This window comes from Periplaneta americana, chromosome 16 (genome assembly GCF_040183065.1).
Source record: "Periplaneta americana isolate PAMFEO1 chromosome 16, P.americana_PAMFEO1_priV1, whole genome shotgun sequence".
Classification (NCBI taxonomy): domain Eukaryota; kingdom Metazoa; phylum Arthropoda; class Insecta; order Blattodea; family Blattidae; genus Periplaneta; species Periplaneta americana.
The window spans coordinates 53,371,954-53,394,771 of NC_091132.1; the positions used below are offsets into that span (position 1 = coordinate 53,371,954).

The 22,818-nt window shown below is 34.3% G+C and overlaps 1 protein-coding gene and 1 non-coding gene across 4 annotated transcripts in view; both read right to left on the reverse strand.

The window, feature by feature from the left end:
- The window catches only part of SLO2 (slowpoke 2), a 1,063,914-nt gene that overhangs the window by 821,289 nt on the left and 219,807 nt on the right, over window positions 1-22,818 (reverse strand). For all 3 annotated transcript variants that reach the window (XM_069849155.1, XM_069849157.1, XM_069849156.1), the window contains exon 2: window positions 17,481-18,504. The gene's annotated coding sequence lies outside the window, so the exon portion shown is untranslated. The remainder of the gene's footprint in view (window positions 1-17,480; window positions 18,505-22,818) is intronic.
- On the reverse strand, window positions 2,118-2,190 carry TRNAT-CGU (transfer RNA threonine (anticodon CGU)). The gene has a single exon. It is a non-coding gene; the product is annotated as a tRNA-Thr (tRNA).

Below are 22,818 nucleotides of genomic sequence, written 5' to 3' on the forward strand. Positions count from 1 at the left end.
AGATTTTTAGATGGGAGGCCGGAGGGAAAAAGACCTTTGGGGAGGCCGAGACGTAGATGGGAAGATAATATTAAAAATGGATCTGAGGGAGGTGGGATATGATGATAGAGACTGGATTAATCTTGCTCAGGATAGAGACCAATGGCGGGTTTATGTGAGGGCGGCAATGAACATCCAGGTTCCTTAAAAGCCAGTAAGTATACATAAATAAATCTCTTTAAAGTACTACTAATATATTTCATAGCTCACAAATTCTGCTATAATATACAAACAATGGTAGTTTTACATAATTAATCTACTTAGGGGAGAGTTGGGTAGTAGCAGATATCGGGTAATATCGGACAGTGAGTTTCTTTCATCTACCACACGATGATAGTACCTGATTGACATGGTTACGTTTCTGTAATGTCGCATACAGAAACGTAACGATGTCATTCAGGTACTACCATATGGTGGTAGATGAAAGAAACGCACTGTTCGATATTACCCGATGTCCAATACTACCCAGCTCTCCCCTAAGTTTCACTAAAAATTTGAAACAATATAAAATTATAGCCTAATAAAATAGTATTTTCTGCTTCATAATACCATAATAAGCCTTACGTAGTTGGATCAATGAAACCAGTCGTGAAAATCTGTCAGATAATCACATAACGACTTGCTGTATATGAATTCAAGGAGGATATCTTGATGCAACTGAGCTGTGCTGAATTCGTTTTTCGTGCCGGACGTCCCCACACAAACAGGCCGAGCACACAAACGCCCTGAGGAATTAATCACCGTTATTTACAAAGAACCGAATAGAGATAGAATCACATCATTTATTCGATTTGTTTGTTCATCGAGTTGGAAACGAATACGAAATTCTGTTGATGGATTACACTTTCAAGTTTTATATGACTTAATCGGGAAATTATCTTAATTAAATCTGAACAAGCGAAAGCAAGCGGGCAAACGTTATAACTGATATTTCTGGAAAAGTTAACAGAACTGGATACTCTGCAACTCATACTCTAAGCCAATTACTGACAATAGGTTTGACCATTTCGTACCAAGTGAGATGTACGGATATTACGTTTGCTGAGATTTCAATTTTCTACAATGTAAAAAGGCTCCCGAGTAGCTTATTTCATAGTTCAACTGGTTATGCACTGAAAGGTCCCGAGAGACGGGATTTTTTTCGTCTCCAAAACTTCCAGAACGTCTCCGGGATGCACTCAGTCTCCAATCAAATTCAATGTCAGGCCATTCCCGGCGGTTGAAGGCGGTCAGAGTGTGATTCTGACCACACTACGACTTTCTAGTGCCGAGTTGAGAAGCACAGAGCTCTGTCTTTATGCTATCATGCGCCATCATGCAATGTAAAAAGAAAATTTTGTTTTATAATATAGTAAGTAGAACTCGGATTTTTAGATACTTAAAATAAGGCCTCAATTTATCAAAATAGGCTCTAAAAACATAGATATAGGCATCTAAAAATATACATTTCAAGCAGCTAAAATGTAATTTCTATCCACACAAGTACAGTAACTATAGAAATGCAGTTAATTAGTGAGTATTAAGGACTGCGGTATACAGTGACAAAGAGTAAAAAACACAATACGAAGCTCAATACGTAGTAATTATGCATCCATACATATTTCCTAACCACTAGGATAGCTAATATCGCCTCATTACAGACAATGCGAAATAGTACCGGAACAGTCTATTGTTCCTAGCACCCTCACAACTCGAGCTTCGTGACTGTATATTCTAGACTATGTAAACAATATTGCGGTTAGAAACTTTATTCTTTTTTTAGTGTTTAATTATGAATACCTGTACGTAATTTTTAATAAATTCATCGACGTCATTGCTCTAAGGCTGCTAATACATAAGTACCCACATTACAAATAAATTAATTAATTTACTAATGAATTTACAATTAACACATTATTCATAATTGGTATTGCAATACGTAACATCGTTTTCCTCTCATTTTCTATTGTGTATCTTTCCTTTTCTTAGGCAGAACTATTTTATAAGCGAAAAAATGTCTTCCCAATGATACCGAGAAGCAATGGATGCACATCTAAATCTATTAAATATTTAACTTAATATTTTAGGAGAAAAATTCGCTCCGGCGCCGGGGATCGAACCCGGGTTCTTGGTTCTACGTACCAAGCGCTCTGACCACTAAGCTACGCCGAATTCAATCCACAGCACCGGATCGAACCTTTCTCCTTCGGTGTATACCTATAATAATATATCTATAATATTATTAAATATTTGCCATGCTGATTTCTTTAGGGAGAACTACAACCCCCCGATTCATCACATTCCTATTGTCTGGTCAAATGCTCAACAAAAACACACCTTCCAGGAAGTTCTTCATTCTTACAACCAAACTATTACAGGATATTTCAACCATACCCACCCCAAGACATTCAAAACTTTCTCTTTCACTGCTATATGAAATTTTAAAAATATACACGTACCAAACAGAAATAGGCAACTTTAGGCTCTAAAACCTTAAAAATAGGTGTCAATGAATAAAATAGGCATTTAGTCACCACAAAACAGTTTTTAAACGTTCATATTTTATATAAAAGTGGAGATATTTAACTAATTTTAGTTTATCCCCACGGGAAAAAATAGGCACTTAACCTAAAATCCGAGGTCTAATAAAAGCAACATGGAAATACATACAAATTACTTTAAGGATATGGGGAAACATAATATATAGAGACCTTCAATTTCCTGCGATAGTGAAGTAGTGTGACGTATAAGTATAATTCAACATAAATATAATTTCTGAATATTACAATGCTTTTATATAGGATAAATCGAATTTAATTCCCAACATTGCTAGAAGTTTCATATTGCTATTCCAACCACTTATTAGAAATTAAATATTTAGTACGAGAGAGAGCCACGTCTAAAATTACTGCAAATGATATAGTAAAATACCAGTAGGCCTGTAATAAAACTCTACGGACCTCTGAAATTACTTCGTTTTAGTGAAATTTCGTAAAATCGAAATACGTTATTTTCTAAAGAAAAAAAAACTTGCTTGTTTATTTAACTCTACTTATGCCGTAAATTCCGTATATTTTGCGTGTAGTTCTGAAATGTATCCTTAATAAAATAAAAAGCTGGACGTCCATTGCATTTGAAAAAGAAATGCTTAAAGAAAGGCATAGGAAAAGGACAACATTAAAATTTTATAAAGTACGTTATAGGACAAAATGTGACATGTATGGGAAGCCATGTTGTAAGACTAGTGAGCTATGATCGATAGAAGAAAACTGAATTGGGAGAGTGAGGGAATAACTGCATGAAAAACCTAACACATATTCATAGATATCTGCATCATAGTAGGCATATTAGGCCTATAATCTATGACCACGTGGTTAGTCTAAAATTGCAATATTATTATAATATAAAATATGTTCCTACTTACTAACGACTTGCACCCTATATTAGAATATTTTCGTTAAAAAGTAGATTTTATTCGGCAAGAAAGCGAAATTTTTATTTCATTATACCGATTTAATAGAAGAATATGTATGATAAGACTTTCTTGTATTAAATTTTAACATACCTTGTTTACATGTTTCGACCTATTTATGGGTCATCTTCAGAACTGGTCGTTGTTGGTCTTGGCGCCTCTTGTTTCCTGTGAGGGTGCGTTCGTAGTGTAGAGTCAAAGAGTGTATGTGTTTTGAAATTGAGTTGTGTGTTGAGAATATCGTTGGGGTGTGTTTTCGTGTGTCTGTATATTTCATATTGTTCTAGTGTGTTGAGTTTCTGACTTTTTGGTTGGATATGCAGTATTTTCATGTCTGTGTTGATGTCTCTGTAGGTGTGGTTGCATTTGTGATGTGTTCTGCATATGTGGAGGTGTTTTGTAATTTTTGTTATGGCGGTGATGTGTTCTTTGTAACGTGTTTGAAATTATCTGCCTGTCTGTCCTATGTAGAAGTTCTTGCAGGTGTTACATTTGAGTTTGTATACGCCTGTATGGTTGGATTTGTTTGTTTGTGTTGTTTGTGTGTTGAGATGTTTTTGTAAACATGTAAACAAGGTACGTTAAAATTTAACACAAGAAAGTCTTATCATACATATTCCGAAGTGATATAGTGTTGAAAGTTGTGTAATGAAGATGTATATGTTAATAGAAGAGTTGATTACAACCTTTGTGTAATTACTTATAACTGTATTTCTTGTTTGCATTATTAGTTGTCCTTTCTCGTTTAGTTATTTATTTTAATATAAATATATATCTTAAGGTTTATTTAACATACATCTTGATTACATAATTTTAACACTATATCACTAAGGAATATGGGCTAAGGTATATACGGTATGTATTATTTTCTCGTGTTATAGAAATAGATTTAAAGTTATCTTAATTGTCTAGTTTCGGCCTGGGACCATCTTTAATAGCGATAATGGCCAATCGAAAGATGGGTGCTTTATCTAATATCATTGATGTCTTGAAATTAGCAAAAATTTGGAAATGGTTCGCCGTACTCCAACCATCAACCCCGTTACCGTCAAACTGTTTAAATTGTATTTTATTTTGTAATAATCTATTGTGGGGTCATATATAATTTTTTTCTCAAAATTGGCCTCTTCAGGCTGGCCACTATGAGACTCAAACCGGACAATAGGGTTCAAGATTACTCCGACTTTGGAGTTTGGTTTAAACGAAATTTTATCTGTGCTCCGAGTACTGCCATTTGTGGCCAGACCAGAAACTTCCTCATAAACGCTGTAGCCATGATCCTTCAGAGCTTGAGCACGGTGCCCATACCGAGATAGTGCCTACTATTGCACAGTATCTCTCCATACGGACAGATACCCAAGATATTTTAAAATAAATAATAGGCCTAACCCCAGGTAGTTGTATATTAGAGATGAACAAAACTAACTGCCGCTCTCGCTCGCTGTGTTCGCTGCATTTGTCTCTCGAGTCTCGGCTCGTCATTCTCGGGCGCTTAGAGTCTCGCTCGTCGTTCTCGAAATAGCATTTGATCGGCGTGGAAAGATTTCGGTAACTTTGAATAACATACATAATTTAAATATATAACATAAATGTTTAAATGAGACAAAAAGACAAAACAGAACAGTATCTTAGTTATCAAAATGTTCTGTTTCTATGATATGATATTACCAAGTAAATCAATGGCGCTACAGCCCTGAAGGGCCCAGTCCGACCAGCCGGCTGCTGACCTCACGCCCACATGCCGAAGCAGAGGTGAACGATTATCTAACCAGAACGGATGTATCGTGTGGTTAGCACGATGATCCCCCAGCCGTTATAGCTAGTTTGCTAAACCGGATTTTTGCTACCTATCGTAGCTCCCCAAGTGCATCACGATGCTGGGTGGGCACCGGTCCCATACACTGGCCGATATTTCATGAGAAAATTTCTTCCCCCATGAGGACTCGAACCAGCGCGCATTCCGTAACGCGAGTCCTAGGCAAGATGCCTTAGACCCCGACGCCACGGCGCGGGACATGATATTACCTATGGTTATATAAATAGACATGATATTACCTATGGTTATATAAATAGAAAAAAAAAACAATTCTGAAATAAATTTGCATTTCTAAGAAACATAAAACATGACATTAATATCTTTTTACTTGAGATTGCACACTTGATCTTAAACATATGAAAAGAAAATTTCTTGCCTTTTAATAAGGGCCTAGTAATTAAATAAAGACTGGAGAACGGATTATTATACACTGAATGATAGAGATGATGTTTCAAATGAGCTACTTAATTGTTTATCATATGTAACGGTTGCCAAAGTAGAAAAATTTCAGTCAGGTATAAACAACTACTGACTTCGGGACTTCGGGAGATGATCAATATACAGTCTCGGAAGACTCACAACCAGTCTTTACGTCAAGGACGCGACGTAATACAACATTGTCGTGCGGGTTTTCGGCTTTTCGGGCGCTGTTAGTCTCGTTTTCTCGCTCGTTGTTCATTTCTACTGTATATCCACATCCGCAATAATGGTGTAATAAGATGCATTTACTCTTATGAGCCAACGACATGTGGCCAGACTGTAGATATATGACCTTGAGCTGGGAAGCACAATCGCAGAAGTTATTGAGACTATAATACCTGAAAACATTACTTCCGAATTCTCCGTCAGAAAGGATGAAGACAACTTTCTCTCCGGGCAATCGAATTATACTAATTTATAGTACAAAAATGTATCATTATTTAGTTACAGGAATAAATCAAACTGTTCCAACTAGCGAATGTTTTTTTATGCTCGACCATGCCGAAATGTAGTAATTATACACCTGGTAGCAGTCCTTTAATGTATGTCATTAAAGTACACCTATTCATTAAAGTTCAGGTTTTCGAATATTCTCGGATATGCAATCGAAAGACAACTAGGGAAAGGTCACGGAGGCTGGAAATCCAATACTGTCGCAGAAGGTTATGTTCTGTTACTATAATAATTAGCGTTAATTGTAAATAATATTCAAATAAATTCAATTTGTCACCTCGTTTTATCAATGTCGAATTCAATTTCAAGGTTATATCAAGACTAATGTTTATCTTACTCACTAGATTATATCAAGGTCATCTACATTCGTTTCCCGGAAAAAATCAATACTTTCGCGTCTGCGCACATCTCACAATTTATGAGGTAGGCTATTGCACTCACATAACAATAACATGAATACTTATGAATAATTTCAAGTTAGAAATGTGGTCGAGCATAAAAAGTCGTATTAAACTTGCCTATAATGGTAATTAAGACGCTCGTATGAAAATTATGAAACTCGCTTCCGCTCGTTTCATAAACATCCTCGCGTCTTAATTACTACCATTATAGGCTCGTTGCATAATGTACTATTAAGGAGCAATGCTGCGTTTATCTGTAACCAATAGCAGCATTTCAGTTTACCTGCAGCTAAAACGAAATAACCGTTTTGCCCCTGAACGTCACCGCCTGATCACGGGTCAACTCAACAGGCTCCCTACAGTACCTATACCTTGTTAGCCACAGACTTATTAGAAAAGTTAGGAAAAAAATTAAGTTTTTTTATCTGAATATTTGGCCCTATATTAAAAGTTTAATTCGAGTAGAGTGCTGTTTAATCTGAAATGAAGGACTAAACTTACAAACTTCGATTATTATTATTATTATTATTATTATTATTATTATTATTATTATTATTATTAATAATTAGTCATTCAGAGCTACTTCTGCAAGCACCACTATTCTTAATACGAAATGTCAAGGGTGAGAATATGTTTAACTACAGCTCAATGCCTCTGGCATGAGCATGAATGCACTTCGTAGTGGTTATCACGACACAAATTTACCGATGTAAATGTAGCGGTTCTCTTTCATGTCAAAGTTCAGCGCTTTCAGGCTTCTCAATAGACTGGGATACCCGTACGTGCAGAATGCGTACATACTCTGTGAAAATGCTGTAGCATAGCTGATGGCACGGTTCTGGTGTAATGGGCCTTCAGAGCGGAATTCATGAACTGTAATCAAAGCCAAAGCAGGCGTTTATGACATTCTATTAGAAGACAAATAATTGTGTGCTTTTATGTTGTTTATCTTAAATTCAGGAACTTTGGCGAAAGTTAATGTTGGATTTTTTCATTCCGGATTGAAAAGATGAAACAAGTAAACGGGTGGTTTTATGATGTAGGCTTACCATGAATTAATTCAGGAACTGTGACAATTAATTGTGCAAATATATGATGTTGCATTAAAGGTTTACAAATTGTAATTGAAATCAACAAATATAATTAAGGTTATATGTACATGAACGACCACAAATATTATAAAAAAATGCAGGCTCTAAATTTCTAAAATTGTATAAGGAAATGAACTCACAATTGGACAAAAATTACAAGTTACAACAAGAAGACTTATTAGAACTTAAATATCTGATAAAAGTATAAAAAAGGTTACTAATAATATTTTTTAGAATTCACTTTTCACATTCAATTAAATTTTCCAAAATTTGAAAATTTTCACACATATTATTTCCTAACTCCACAACCATTAGACATAGAATTCTGAAATTTTGTACACTGATTTAACATGCATTTATGCAAAAGGTAGACTACAATTATGCCCGTTTCTTTGAAAATTGAAAAATTAGGTCACAAAACATTATGTAAATTTTAATATATTTTATAGGACAAATAAAAAATTAATTGTATTAAAATAAACAAATCTACATGTCTGAGAGTAGTCTACTTTTCAGAAATAAGTGTTTATTACATGCAGGAAAAATATTAAAGTTATCAGAGAGACCATAACAATGTTATGGTTACCAAATGAAGTAACAGCAGATTTTTTTTCATACTTTGATAAAACTGGTTTGAAAAATATTATTAGTAACCCTTTTTTCACACTTTTATCAGATAATTAAGTTCTAATAAGTCTTATTGTGGTACCTTGTAATTTTTGTCCAATTGTTAGTTCATTTTCTTATAATATTTTAGAAATTTAGAGCCTGCATTTTCTGACAATATTTGAAGAGTCCACTGCAAGAATGATGGATGTCATTTGGAACACATTTTGCAGGAGAAGCAATTGAAAGTTTGAAATGCTTAGCGCTCAAAGCTTAACTGTGATTTTCCGATCATTACTGGACAATGACTATCAGTGTTAATGCCATATAACTCTGTATGCACATTCTATATATCTTAAGCTATGCATTGACAGTCTTGGTTCATTTTCGGCAAGAAAGTGACATCCATCATTCTTGCAGTGGACTCTTCATTTGTGGTCGTTCGAGTACATACTGTATAACCTTAATTTCTTACATTTTACCAGTAGTTTCAGAAACTGAGAAAATCAACTTACATCTTTCTCATATTGCGCATACGGATTCATTAAATGTTAGAGGGTGAATGTATACAGGGTGTTAAAAAAGCATTACATATTTTGAGAGATTGTTGCATTCATCAAAACAAGAAAAAAACCACATAAACATGAGTCCTAAAATTAATACCTTCCGAAATATGAGTACTTAATAAACATCGTAGGAGATATTCAGTGTAATTTCCACTGAAAAAAGCATTCAGTATTCTGAGATGTTGTAGTATCCACCAAAACAAGAAACAAGCCTAATAATCATGGGTCCTGAAATTAAATTTTGTGCGAAACAAAGGATTTAAAATTGGTATTGTAAGAACAGTGTACCTTCTAATTTTGGCTCTTTCCTTGTTTTCTTATAGAGTTTACAGTATCATATGACAAATTCAGCAAACAAAAGTCTAATAAGGTGTGATTCTCTAAGACGTAAGTAGAATTATGCGTTAGAAGGAGTGGAAATCACATTCGATGTTGATGAATAAGTATTCATATCTCGGAAGATATTACTATTAGGACCCTTGTTTATTGTAATTCTTTCTTGTTTTGATTAATACTACCACCTTCCAGAATAATGAATGTTCTTTTTTTTAATGACTATTACACTTTACTACATCATACTACTTTGCACCAATAAAACTGTACGCAAGGACGTGTTTCAACTCATCATAACTGTTTATCGCTACAATTTTATCACTTCTAGCATTTGTTTCTTGGTATGCCAATATTTCAAATTGCAAATTCTTTACGCTATTATAAAACATGCTTTGTGTCGTCATTTGTTTCTCTCATAGATAGTCAACTGAAAGTGGTGGCTCCGTTCAAACGTTTTGGTGAAGCTAACATTAGTGAAATAGAATTTTAGTAAGTCGATTAATAAAATACATTAAAGGTGATATGTTACAGTTATATGAACACTTTATAAGTTTATTGAAGATGTTAGACATGTTTCGGAGAATGCTTCTCCATCTTCAGTGACAAATTGCATCGACAAAGTCTTCTTTAAGCCAAGCAAGGACACAGTTCGAACATCTGAACCACTTTGTCGATGTAATTTGTCACTGAAGATGGAGAAGCATTCTTCGAAAGTCTGACTAACATCTTTAATAAACTTATAAAGTGTTCATATAACTATAAAATATCACCTTTAATGTATTTTATTGAATTCAGAACACTGTATTATTGACAAAATATGTGTATTTTATCATTAAATAAGTCAATTAATATTTTATTGTATTGCAGTACTTTATTTCTTCTAATCTTTATATACCTTCTTCTGTTTTTATCACCTCCCTAACATTTGTCTCTTTGTCAACATTTTAGATTGCAAATTCTTTACGGTACTATAAAACATACTTTGCGATCGTCATTTGCTTACCGCATAGGCAGTCAACTGAAGATGGCGCCTCCGTTCAAACGTTTTGGTGAAGCTAACATTAGTGGAATAGAATTTTAGTAGGTCAATTAATATTTTATTGTATTAGAGTACATTATTTCTTATAATCTTCATTGTACTTTCTTCTAATCGTGTAATAGTCATTTAAATCCCACTCGAGTTTTGATTTTCTCTAGATAAATCAAAATCTCTACTGAGATTACTGCTGAAAAACTCATTGAGCAACTCTTATGATGATGAACAAATACAACTCGGAAGATATTATTTTTAGAACCAATGTTTATTATAATGTCTTTTGTTTTGATTAATACTACCACCTCCCAGAATAATGAAAGCTATTTTTAATGGAAATCACATTGAACATCTCCTATGATGTAGATCAACAAGTACTCATATGTCGAAAAATATTAATTTTAATACCCATGTTTATGAGACTTCTTGTTTCTGTTTTGATGAATACCACCTCTCAAATTAATTAACGCTTTTTTTTAACATTCTGTATATTTGTTGTTTGCCAATTAAAATTTCGGAATAATATGTTTTTTTAGCATCTATCCATAACGTGACTTTGTACGAAAAATTACTAATAATAAACTATGCTTACATTTTTATATGTAAGGAAGTGAATGCTAGGTAATAAGATAAAAAGATAAAAGTAGTATCCAGTACTCTAAAATAAAACTTTTACAATCAGTAAAGGAGTTTCCATGACTGATCATGTTACAAATAAAGAAATAATAGACGAATAAAAACTGAGTTTACCAGTCAACAAAATCATAAATATAAGAAATAAATGGAGAAAACTTTTGAAAATAATTTTTACTGACCTTTAGTTACAAATTTTAAGGTAATATCTGTCATTACGAATAAATGAACAGAATGACCTAATTTAAAATGAAGACGTGTTGGCAACCCCTGATCTCTACTTCGAGAAACTGAGAGGTGTCATTCAATTCCCAGACTTCATCACATTTCGTAACGTCTGGGATTCAGAATCAGATATACGAAATCCCCCTTAATGACGAACTGAATTTTCTTAAGTTTGCAAGTAGCTTTCATAATCCTAATGCCTGCAATGAAGCGAAAGTTCCTGCTCCACTTCGTCAGTCTATATAAGCGGATAAACATCTCTTACAAATGAATTAATGCAGATATAAACCAGCTCGCGCAACTTCGCTTCTCCATTCCTATTAACGCTACAATTAACACTGGTCTTAACAGCTCTTAGCTACCTTCGTCGCTAATAAGGAATTCCATCTTACACCAGGAGGAAAGGAAATGTCTTCGGTGTTCCTGCGCTGATATGGAGTTACATATTTCCAGTTAATACAGCTTAAACTTTTCGAGGTCAACAGTCATAATTTATCTTTCGGTCTGTCTCGATTATAAGTTAGAATTTTGCCTAGACATGTTTGTGCGTCGTTAATGTGATGTAATGGCGTTTGTGTCTTGTGCTATGTTCTAGAGAGAACCAACGTGTTCCTTGCAGATTCCAGTTGAAAGGGTTATTACTGCGGATCTAAAAAATCCAGGAAAGAAAGTACAATAAAAACAGACAAGAAGAAAGAATAAAATAGAAAAATATAAGGAAGAAAAGGAGAATCAGATACGATAAAGGAAGTAAAAACAAAACAGAATAAAAGAAATTGGAGGAGAATAATAATGAAAGTAAGACGAGGAGAATAAGAATAAAAGAGAATGAAATATATAACGAAAGAAAATGAAGACAAAATAGTGAAAGAGAAGAACACAAGAATTTACAAAATGTATTAAAGAAAGGAGATGAGTGAAATAAAACTGGAGTAAGAATTAAGAGAGAAGAATAACAAACGAATGGAGAATTAAAGTAAATAAAGAATAGAGATTAGAAGGAATGAAACGAACTAACAGAAAAAAATTGAGCGAGAAGATGGAGAAATAAAAAGGAAAAACAGGAAATAGATAAAGATCGAGTAGGAGAAAGGGAAAGAACGATTGGAAGGTAGGGAAAGAACAAGCAGGAGGTAAGGAAAGGACGAGTAGAGGATATTAAATAAGAGATAGGGAGGTATGAAAAGGTCGAGTGAGATCTAAGGAAAGTTCCAGCAGAAAGTAGACGAAGAAGAAGTAGAACGTGAGAAAAGATCGAGTAGGAGGTAGGAAAAAAAAAGTGGGCTACAGAAATGAACTAGTATGAGATAGGGAGAAAATGGATTGGAGGTACGGGAAAGGGGTCTGAGTTAGGATAAACAATGAGTAGAAAGTAGGGTGAAGAACGAATAGGAAATAGATGAAAAGCGAGTAGAAGGTAGGCGGCGAAAAGCGAGTAGGAGGTAGACGAAAAACGAGTAGGAGGTAGGTGGAAAGTAAGTAAGAAGTATGCGAAAAACGAGTAGGAGGTAGGCGAAAAACGAGTAGGAGGTAGGAGAAAAACGAGTAGGAGGTAGGCGAAAAACGAGTAGGAGGTAAGTGAAAAACGAGTAGGAGGTAAGTGAAAAACGAGTAGGAGGTAAGTGAAAAGCGGGTAGGAGGTAGGCAAAAAACGAGTAGGAGGTAGGCGAAAAACGAGTAGGAGGTAGGCTAAAAACGAGTAGGAAGTAGGTGAAAAGCGGGTAGGAGCTAGGCGAAACGCGAGTAGGAGGTAGGCGAAAAATGAGTAGGAGGTAGATTAAAAACGAGGAGGAACTAGGTGAAAAACGAATAGGAGGTAGGCGAAAAACGAGTAGGAGGTAGATTAAAAACAGATAGGAGGTAGGCGAAAAACGAGGAGGTAGGCGAAAAACGAGGAGGTAGGCGAAAAACGAGTAGGAGGTAGATTAAAAGCGAGGAGGAATTTGGTGAAAAACGAATAGGAGATAGAGAAAGAAAAAGTAACGGAGAAAGAGATTAACGCACAGGAGAGAAAATAACAAAAAGAAGGAGATGAGAGAATAAAGTGGAGGAAGAGGAAGGAAATGAAAAAGGAAGAAAATAAGAGAAAATGGGAAATTAGGAAAGAACAAACATAAAGAGAAGAATTGCAAAATATGAAGTGAAGGAAAATATTTGAAAATGGAAGAAAAAGAAAAATACAACAGAGAGAGAAACAAAAACACAAGGAAGGAAAAGAAATGGAGAAAGAAATAAAAAATGAGAGAGAAAATTTAACGTTAAGGAGATAGAGAAAAAGAAACGTACACAGGTTTTGATCAGTTTTCAGTAGGCTATCCTCCTTAAGCTTTACATATGCCATAGTACCTTGATGATTAGTCTAAGAGAGGAGTTCTATGTTTAGCTACAAGAATCTACATCAACCTGCCGCAGTAAATTGTATTACAGTCCCGGATTACAAGGAACAATAAATCTTCGTGTCCCCTTGTACATCTCGTTAAGTAATTAGATTAAGGCACTCTCCTCTAATTAATTGTCTTATAGGAAGATTCTCGTACAAAAGTAGCCAAACAATTATGTACCACGCACTGAGTAAGACAATATTCTAGTGTAGTCCGATTTCTTGCAACGGTTACTTTGTTACAGACCTACTGCAGTTTGCTACACTAGGAAAACAAGCATTTCTAATAAACAACATAGAAACCTCATAATTTTCAATATGTCTCGTGTGTATTCATTGTACATATTAAAACGACAATAACAAGATAAGTACATTAAGGTCTTTTTTTTTTCTTTTTTACAAAAGTAGTATTACACTATCTACCAAAAAAGTAATTGGGTACTGTTTTTGCCGCTTTGGAACCTCGGCGGCTACTATGCAGTGGTATGCAGACAATAATGTTCACCGGTTGGACTGGCCTGCACAGAGTCCTGATCTCAATCCCACTGAGCGCCTTTGGGACGACTTGGACTGGCGATTGAGATCTCGGGAGATGCGGCCAACTTCCATTGTCCAACTGAGTGCCATGTTGCAAGAGGAATGGCGACGCATTCCAGTGGATATCCTACACAAACTAGTGGAGAGCATGCCTGACAGGGTGGCTGCTGTTATAGCAACAAGAGGTAGTACCACGAGGTTCTAAAAGGAGCAAAACAGTGCCCAATTACTTTTTGGTATTCTTAACGACTGAACCTCAAGGAAAATATGAATACTTTGAAAAAAAAAAATGAAAGTAGAACTTGTGATTCATGAAAGCTAAAATTCCAAAAATAAGTAAACCCGATAAGCTTTGAGAATAAAAATAAAGAAAATGGTTACAATAAAATATATATTAAATATTTCTTACAAGTAAAAATGAAGACTCCCCGTAATGAGCCCAAGTCGAAACTTCACATTGATAAAATTGTTAGATCTCCATAACAAGCATATAAATACAAAAAAATCTAGTGTCCATGATACTGTAAGGTTAAATGTCTTGGTAAAATCCAGTTAGCAAACCACTGGCCTACGATAACTGGGGAATTGAGTTCGAATCCAGGTGCTGACTGATTCTTATTTCTAATTGACAAAGTCGAAGTTCACAAGTGTTTTACTCGGGATTCTCCAATTTCCCTTCCATTATTTCACCTTCATTTTCCATTTCCACATTCGTCGTCATTCTAACTGTATGCAGTAATTTGACTACAGTAGCTTACAGGTGGCGTCAGCCTGACGAGAAATTGCTTTCGGAAGGGCAAATTGGTGGGATTTAATCGGAAATCTAAAATTTACAGTTTGGAAACAATTGGTGGTATCACACAGTAAGTCAAACTATCCACAAAAGCGCGACTTTGTGGACTTTAAAAATCATTCCCACTATGGGAGCGGTAAGGGACAACAAGCCCACCAGAGGCTGCAATGCTAGCTTTCCGTCCCCTTTCCTTTAAAAAATGCATCAATGCCATAATAAAGCTCGAATCAAAAGTTTTATGAAAAATGGAGTAGCACCTGCCCTTGAGTAAGTTCTGCACACGCGGCTTCAGATGTGCGATGAATGAATATAACGTTTTTTGTGCAGCATTTTTTGTGTTCATTTTTAGACGCACAATAAAAATGCAACAATATTGTCAAATAAAATGGAAATTTACCATAATACTTTATTAATGAGATTGAAAGTTTGTATTTGCTGCTCGTTTTATGTAAACAATAGTATTGTCATAGTCCGCCCCTTCAGTAGAACAGAGCATCTGTTTTGTACCGGTATTCTGTACCCGCTTAAGCTATACTGTGTACTTGTAAACACCCTCCTCCCCAACCAGCAACGTTGCCAAACGTCTAATATTGTGAACTTTAATAATTAGTTAAATATTCGAATTATAAAAAAATGTTGGCGAGTAATTATGAATCCTCAAAAATCAAATTTAGTTAAATTTACTTATAAGAGAAACACTGTAAATTATCCTGTAACATTATGTGGTTCAGAAGTACCCATGGTTCAATCTGTCAGATATCTTGGATTAATCTTAGATAGCAAACTTACTTGGCATATCCACATATCGGCTATTAAAAGAATTAGACACGGAATCTACTGTTAAAACACATTATTCAAGACAGATCTCCATTGCCTCTACACTACAAGAGACTTATCTATATTTCAATTGTGCGCCCTGTGTGGCAATATGGATGTTCAATTTGGGGATCTACTTCTGCATCACAAATAAGAAGAATACAGGTCATGCAAAATCGCTATTTGAGGCTGATGTCTGGTGCCCTTGGTATGTCAGCAACAAGAACCTGCACGATGATCTCTGTATTCCTGAGGTGTTGGAGGTCCTAAGACAGATCTACATGAGACTGTGTAAGTCCTTTCTAAACCACATGAATTCGCTACTTCAAGTCATTGTCACTAATCCACCGCAAGATCCAACACATAGAAGACTAAAAAGAAAACGTCATAGTGATATGAGGTTATAGAGTACTTTTGGGATTGCCAGTGGGCAATACCCATAAACAAGTGTCAAGTTATTTTATTTTATGTTTGTTTTTTCTTTCTCTGTTCTTGTTATTCCCAACTATAATGTATTTATGTACAATAAAGTTTATTAAATTATATAAAAGAAATTTGAGAAACAATTTTTTCTTCCTTATGATATGAATAATCATCCGTTAAAATAATGATACTTATACCCCTTACAAGCTGTATAATTATGCATACACCGAGTATCTCGTTTTTAAGTTCAATTGAAAGACTGACGCAATATATTTTCAAACTTTCAGCGCCGAGTTTAAGATAAAAATAATAATACCACAACTCCGCAGTGTCATGCACACAATTCTATTTCTGCAGTGCTTACTAACCAGAGAGGGTGCGCTTATTATGTACAACTCGAAATATGATTCTACTGTACGCCAATTCCATATTGAAATAAAGACTTAATAAGTACTTTATGCTCGACCATGCCGAAATGTAGTAATTATACACCTGGTAGTAGCCCTTTAATACACCTCATTAAAGTACACCTATTCATTATAGTTCAGTTGTTCAGCCAATGAGAAATCACCGTTGTAGCATTATAAATGCGCAAGTATCGATTATTCTCGGATATGCAATCGAAAGACAACTAGCAAAACGTCACGGAGGCTGAAAATCCAATACTGTCGCAGAAGGTTATGTTCTGTTACTATAATAATTAGCGTTAATTGTAAATAATATTCAAATAAATTCAATTTGTCATCTCGTTTTTCAATTCTAAATCAATTTCCAGGTTATATCAAGACTAATGGTCATGTTATTCTCTAGATTTTATCAAGGTCAATAACATTCGTTCCTCGGAAAAAATCAATAATTTCGCGTCTGCGCACATCTCACAATTTAGAAGGTCAGTTCCGCTCCTCACTTACATAACCATAACATGAATACTTATGAATAATTTCAAGTTAGAAATATGGTCGAGCATAAAAAGTCGTATGAAACTTGCCTATAATGGTAATTAAGACGCTCGTATGAAAATTATGAAACTCGCTTGCACTTGTTTCATAAACAAACATACTCGCGTCTTAATTACTACCGTTATAGGCTCGTTGCATAATGTACTATTATCATGCTGCTTAAATGGTGTACATGTGATTATTGTCTCTATAGAAGAAAGCGTTAGAATAAACTGATGAAAAGAAGTGTTTTAAAGTCAGTGATAGATTAATGGAAGTGGAATAAAATAAATAAGGAAAACTTTTTACAGCTACTTACACATGATTGACCTATGTATTATTGACAGCATGGGGTAAAGGTGTAGAAGAAGACCTAGGTTTTGTACAGAACACGACAATCAGGCAACTGATGAACAACCCACACATCTATACACTCAGCTCCTCGAGGCGTCGATTCTCTCTGTACCTGATGTCTTCGAGTTGGCCTCTAGTGTAAAGACGTGCTGACCTCTGGGGTATGCAAGTTGCTATGTAAGATCCCTCGAGCCTCCAATATATGAAGAAACTATCCGCACCACAGATTTCCTTTGACTTAGTGTTCTACTGAGATCAACAGCTTAGAATTTTCCTTTTTGTTATAGTCTGATGATACAAAATTGTGTAAGAATGCAGTTCTGTTGAATACATCGGACAGCTCAACACTCAATATCACTGGACGTATTTTAATTCTGAATATGTATGACTTGTTCATTAAAACTTTCATCTGGTTTAGGGAAAATTAGAAAAATGTAAACATATTTTAGTAATTAGATATGGTATTCTGCTTCTGTATTTAGTTCTTGATGTGTGTTTGCTCAGATCGTTCAAATTTCACTATACAAATTGTTCTAAAGGAACTTTTTCTCACTACCTTTCTATACAAAATATAAATTCACAAAACGTGCTTCAAAATTTAATCGCGTATCACTCATTCACTGTTTAAAAATTGTAAAATGTTCTTGGTACAAATTATATTTGAGCAAATATTTAAGTCAGTGCACCTCCGTAACTGCACACAAATTTCTCTCCTGCAGTCTCGTATGTAATTGAATTTCTCTTCTACTTTCTCGTATTGTATATCCTGTCTTGAAAACCTTTAATATTATCAGCACCTCTATTGCTTTTCCTTTGGCTTGTCAGTTTCTTGCTCACTCAACCATGTGACGTTAAGTTGATCAGACCACCAAAATGGAAGAGATGCACACTTGAGAAGAATCTTCCTCGCCAAGTGCCGAGTCGTGTGGCTTCAGCACGTTGTTATACATAACAATATAAACCTTCACCGTAAAACAACTGTGCCATTACTAAGGTGTTGGCAAAATCCCAGGTTCTCATAGCAGTAAAACACACATTCTTTGAATGCAAATCGATTCTGTCTACAGCATGGTGTCCAACTTTAATGACCGAATAGTTCTGAGGATGACACTTCCATCCATAAGTAGTTTTGACATCTGAAAACAAAACACAAATGAAAATATATATACACCTACACAAACAGTTTTACAAGTATCTTAACATAGTATAGTCTATACATAAATATTACGTTTTTAATTAACGTTTAGAGGAACTACTTTTATCTCATTGTACAATACAATGAAGAAAAACTTGAACAGCACAACTTATAAATTAGTCAGAGAACCTTTTGCTGTATTGGAGAATATGTACATTGTTAGAAAATCTTAACCAAACACAGAGTGATTCACGAGGATTTACCGCCACTTACGGATCTTATTTCCGAAGACATTCTGAGCAAAAAATGTCTATAAACATGTCTCCTAAGCTCAACATTTCCAGATTAACACTAATTTGAAATTATTAGTAAAATACCTTTATTCTTTAGTATTAAGGGTAAAGAAATATTAGAAATAGGGGAATGAATTATTCAGAAGTATCATTTCTTTAATTGGCTAGTGTTCTGAAGCCAAAAATGTGTTCTTCATAAATTTGTACAGATTTTGTTTTTCAATTTTTAACTAAAAATTACATCAATCTTACGCACTTATAACAAAAATTGTTACAAATCATACGACTTTAGAAGCTTGATTCCTTACAGTTAAATTATTATGCATACAATAATGTACAGTGTTAAAGAATTTACAAGAGTTGCGTGATTTGTAATAATTGTTGTGATAAATGCTTACGAAAATGTAATTTTGTACTTAAAAATCGGACAAAAATTTGTATGAAGCAACTATGGAATTCACAACACATTTTTAACTTCTCAATACTAGCTAATTAAAGAAATGATAATCCTGAATAGTTCATTCTTTATCTGTAATATTTTACCCTTAAAACTAAAGAATAATGGTATTTTACAAACAAATTCGAATTAGTGTAACTCATAAAATATAGGGAATAGGACCCATGTTTATATGACATTTCTTGCTCAGAATGTCTTCGGAAATAAGCTCCGTAAGTGACGGTAAATCCTCGTGAATCACCCTGTATATTAATGGATATTTGCGGGAGTGACACTGGAAGCTTTGAAATAATTTGTCGAGTTTAAAAGGAAACAATTCCTTCACTTTAAGGCAAATCCTAGTTAACACATTGGGAATCTTCGTGCTCAAATTTTTATCACCAATTCATCGACAATATCTGACATATATGTTAACGAATTTGTGGTTAGATCGGCTATGGCAAGTGAATCAATACTGGGCATAACAAACCACTTCTTTATATTGCAGTTTTTCTGGCTTTTCAAATGTAGAACTCTAATGAACATACGAACGTTTATACCTAATATAAATGTACATGTTAACAGTAGAAAAAAATATATAATTTATTTATATGGACATGTACATTTCACACACGTTACTAATTGAATTGCGAATTGCACAAACCTCAGAAGTCACATTTTTTTCCCCCTCAAATTAAATTTTTCATATAGTCGTAATATAAATACATAAGCTTTTTAAATGGTGCAGAAATCCCACACATCTCCAGTACCCGGTGTACAGATATGTAATTAAAATTTGGAGCGAGTCTTGAGGGAGTCACCTGCACATATGTAGGCAACAATTTCGCACGACTGTCCAAAATAAGCATATATATAGGGGCTCTTGCTTACTGCACATGCGCAGTGTGTCGTAAGCGGAACTTATATAAGCTCCAAATTTTATTTGCGTATCTATACATTTTGCAGCAGCAATAAGTTACAGTGAATAACATGAAATTACACGAAAACCACAAATCCAGCACATGTGGAATATTTTACAAGCTACAAAATATCAGTTTGCTTTACTATGTTTCTTATAGGATTATAGGAAATTGAAAAATTAAATAAAATGCTACTGACATAATTTTTTTTGTATATTTTGTGTGTTTTTCTTTAATTTTATTCGCTTAATAGTAGATTGCAATGCAAGGTTGGAAAGTGCTTTTTACAAAATCGTAGAAAAGTTTGAAAACTGAGCAGAGCGAGTTTTGCAATTTCCGACATTTTGTAATGCACTTCACAAAATGTACTGTACAACATGTTTTGCACGACCATATTTTTAAAATTGCAAATAGAATATATAATCATTCATTGAATTGGAAATTTAGAGCAATATTATTCCAAAGCCTTCGCAAAACTACACAGTAATGGTAACTAAGTAACAATAAGTGCATTGTAAAGAGTCTATTTCAGTATAGTTTTATGTTATGAAGAATGGTTCCCCTAGCAACAAGTTTATGTGTGGGAATTCTAATTTTCAAGGCCAACAACAATAGCTGTAAATACAGCAAAAACACGATAATGTAAAAATATAAATTTAAAGTTCTTTATAAGATAAGAAAAATTAAATTTAAAGCATAAAATGATTGTTACTAGTCGTGAATTGCAGAAACCACACATGTCCAGAGAATATAATTTTTTTTTTTTTTTTTCAGAAAACATAGAGAGATAAATTAATGAACGTGTATGTCAGAACATAAGAACTTACTACGTTTTAATAAAATACCAAACTTTTTCAAGATAATCAGTTCTTTGTACCTGCTGAAAAATTTACTCTAATGAACATTTGGGGTTTCTGTAATTTACAGATAAAATTATTCTTTACGCATAGTGAAAATGAAACTAGTCGAACTAGAAACAAATATAAATACTTAAATACACCTAACTTATTTCAATAGCATAGTATGAAAACATCCATGATTAATTCTGTATTTCATCACAGTAAAGACTAATAGTGAGTATATATAAAAAAAATACTCGTTTCAAAACTAAAAATTCCTTTATCGAACATGTTCATGTTAGACACAAATATTCATTCGAGTGGTTCATTTGACCCTGGCACATATGCCAGAACAACTATATTCGATTGACTCTATTACTTTTCGTGGCCCGAATCCTGGATGGATCTATTTATTAAGGCTTGCACTGGCTTAATTTCCGCCCTATGTGAGGTGATTCTTCTATTCCGACAAATTGCCTAAACCTAAATTCTTTATCTTAACCTAATGCTCAAGGGAAAAAACTCTACATTCTGTGCCTTATTTACTACAAATTTCACCACCACCAAGAAATAGATCGGCCGTAGGCCGCTTGAATGGAAGGTCAGCGCACTAGACCATATAGTTCTAATATACGAAGCGGTAGGTAGTGGTGTCTCGCGCTCAATTGTTTGGTTTAGTCAGGTATAACTGACGCAATAAAGTAGTCTACCATTAAATTATTTTATGCTCGACCATGCCGAAATGTAGTAATTATACACCTGGTAGCAGTCCTTTAATGCATGTCATTAAAGTACACCTATTCATTAAAGTTCAGGTTTTCGATTATTCTCGGATATGCAATCGAAAGACGAGGGAAACGTCACGGAGGCTGGAAATCCAATATTGTCGCAGAAGGTTATGTTCTGTTACTATAATAATTAGCGTTAATTGTAAATAATATTCAAATAAATTCAATTTGTCATCTCGTTTTTCAATTCTAAATCAATTTCCAGGTTATACATTCTCTGCATTACATCAAGGTCAATGACATTATTGTTCCTCGGAAGAAATCAATACTTTCGCGTCTGCACGCATCTCACAATTTCGAGCTATGAACAAGGTCACTTCCGATTTTCTGTCAGATACAAATAAAATGAATATTTCTAAGTCGTATGACACTTGCCTATAATGGTAATTAAGACGCTCGTATGAAAATTCGTTTCATAAACGAACTTATTTGCGTCTTAATTACTATCATTAAAGGCTCGTTGCATAATGTACTATTACCGTATTATCCTGAACCTGAAATCTATCAGTAGTTCCGAAATCTTGTAGTTTTATATCCAAATTTACGGTGTAAAAATCTGAAACTTGTCCTGTTTTTAGTTGGTTATTCAACGACGCTTTATCAATTACTGGAAAAACTTTTATTCTAAAAACGTCAAACGCAGAAACTTAAAATTTATCGATGAAAAGAAAAAAATAATATTCTGTTTCTTTCTTCCTGAAGAATAGAAAGTTGTACAATCGTCCCCTTCAATTTTAATACACCCAAGATTTCGCGAGAACCTGCCAAATTCAAGTGCTTTCCTGAACTAATCGATTGAATATACTGTTACTATCCATTTAAATTATGATGAAAGAAATGAATTTATGTCATATCACCTTTAACAGTTAGTAATTTAACGGCAACATGATATCTAAATCGGAAAATACTATCAGCTTTAATTTATTAGTTGTCCTGACATTATGTACAGCACTTCACAGTGGGGTCGAGAGACATGTGGATAATTACTATGTAAATATCGTTTCAAACTATCGGTTAGGCGAATGAAGAGTTCAGCTAT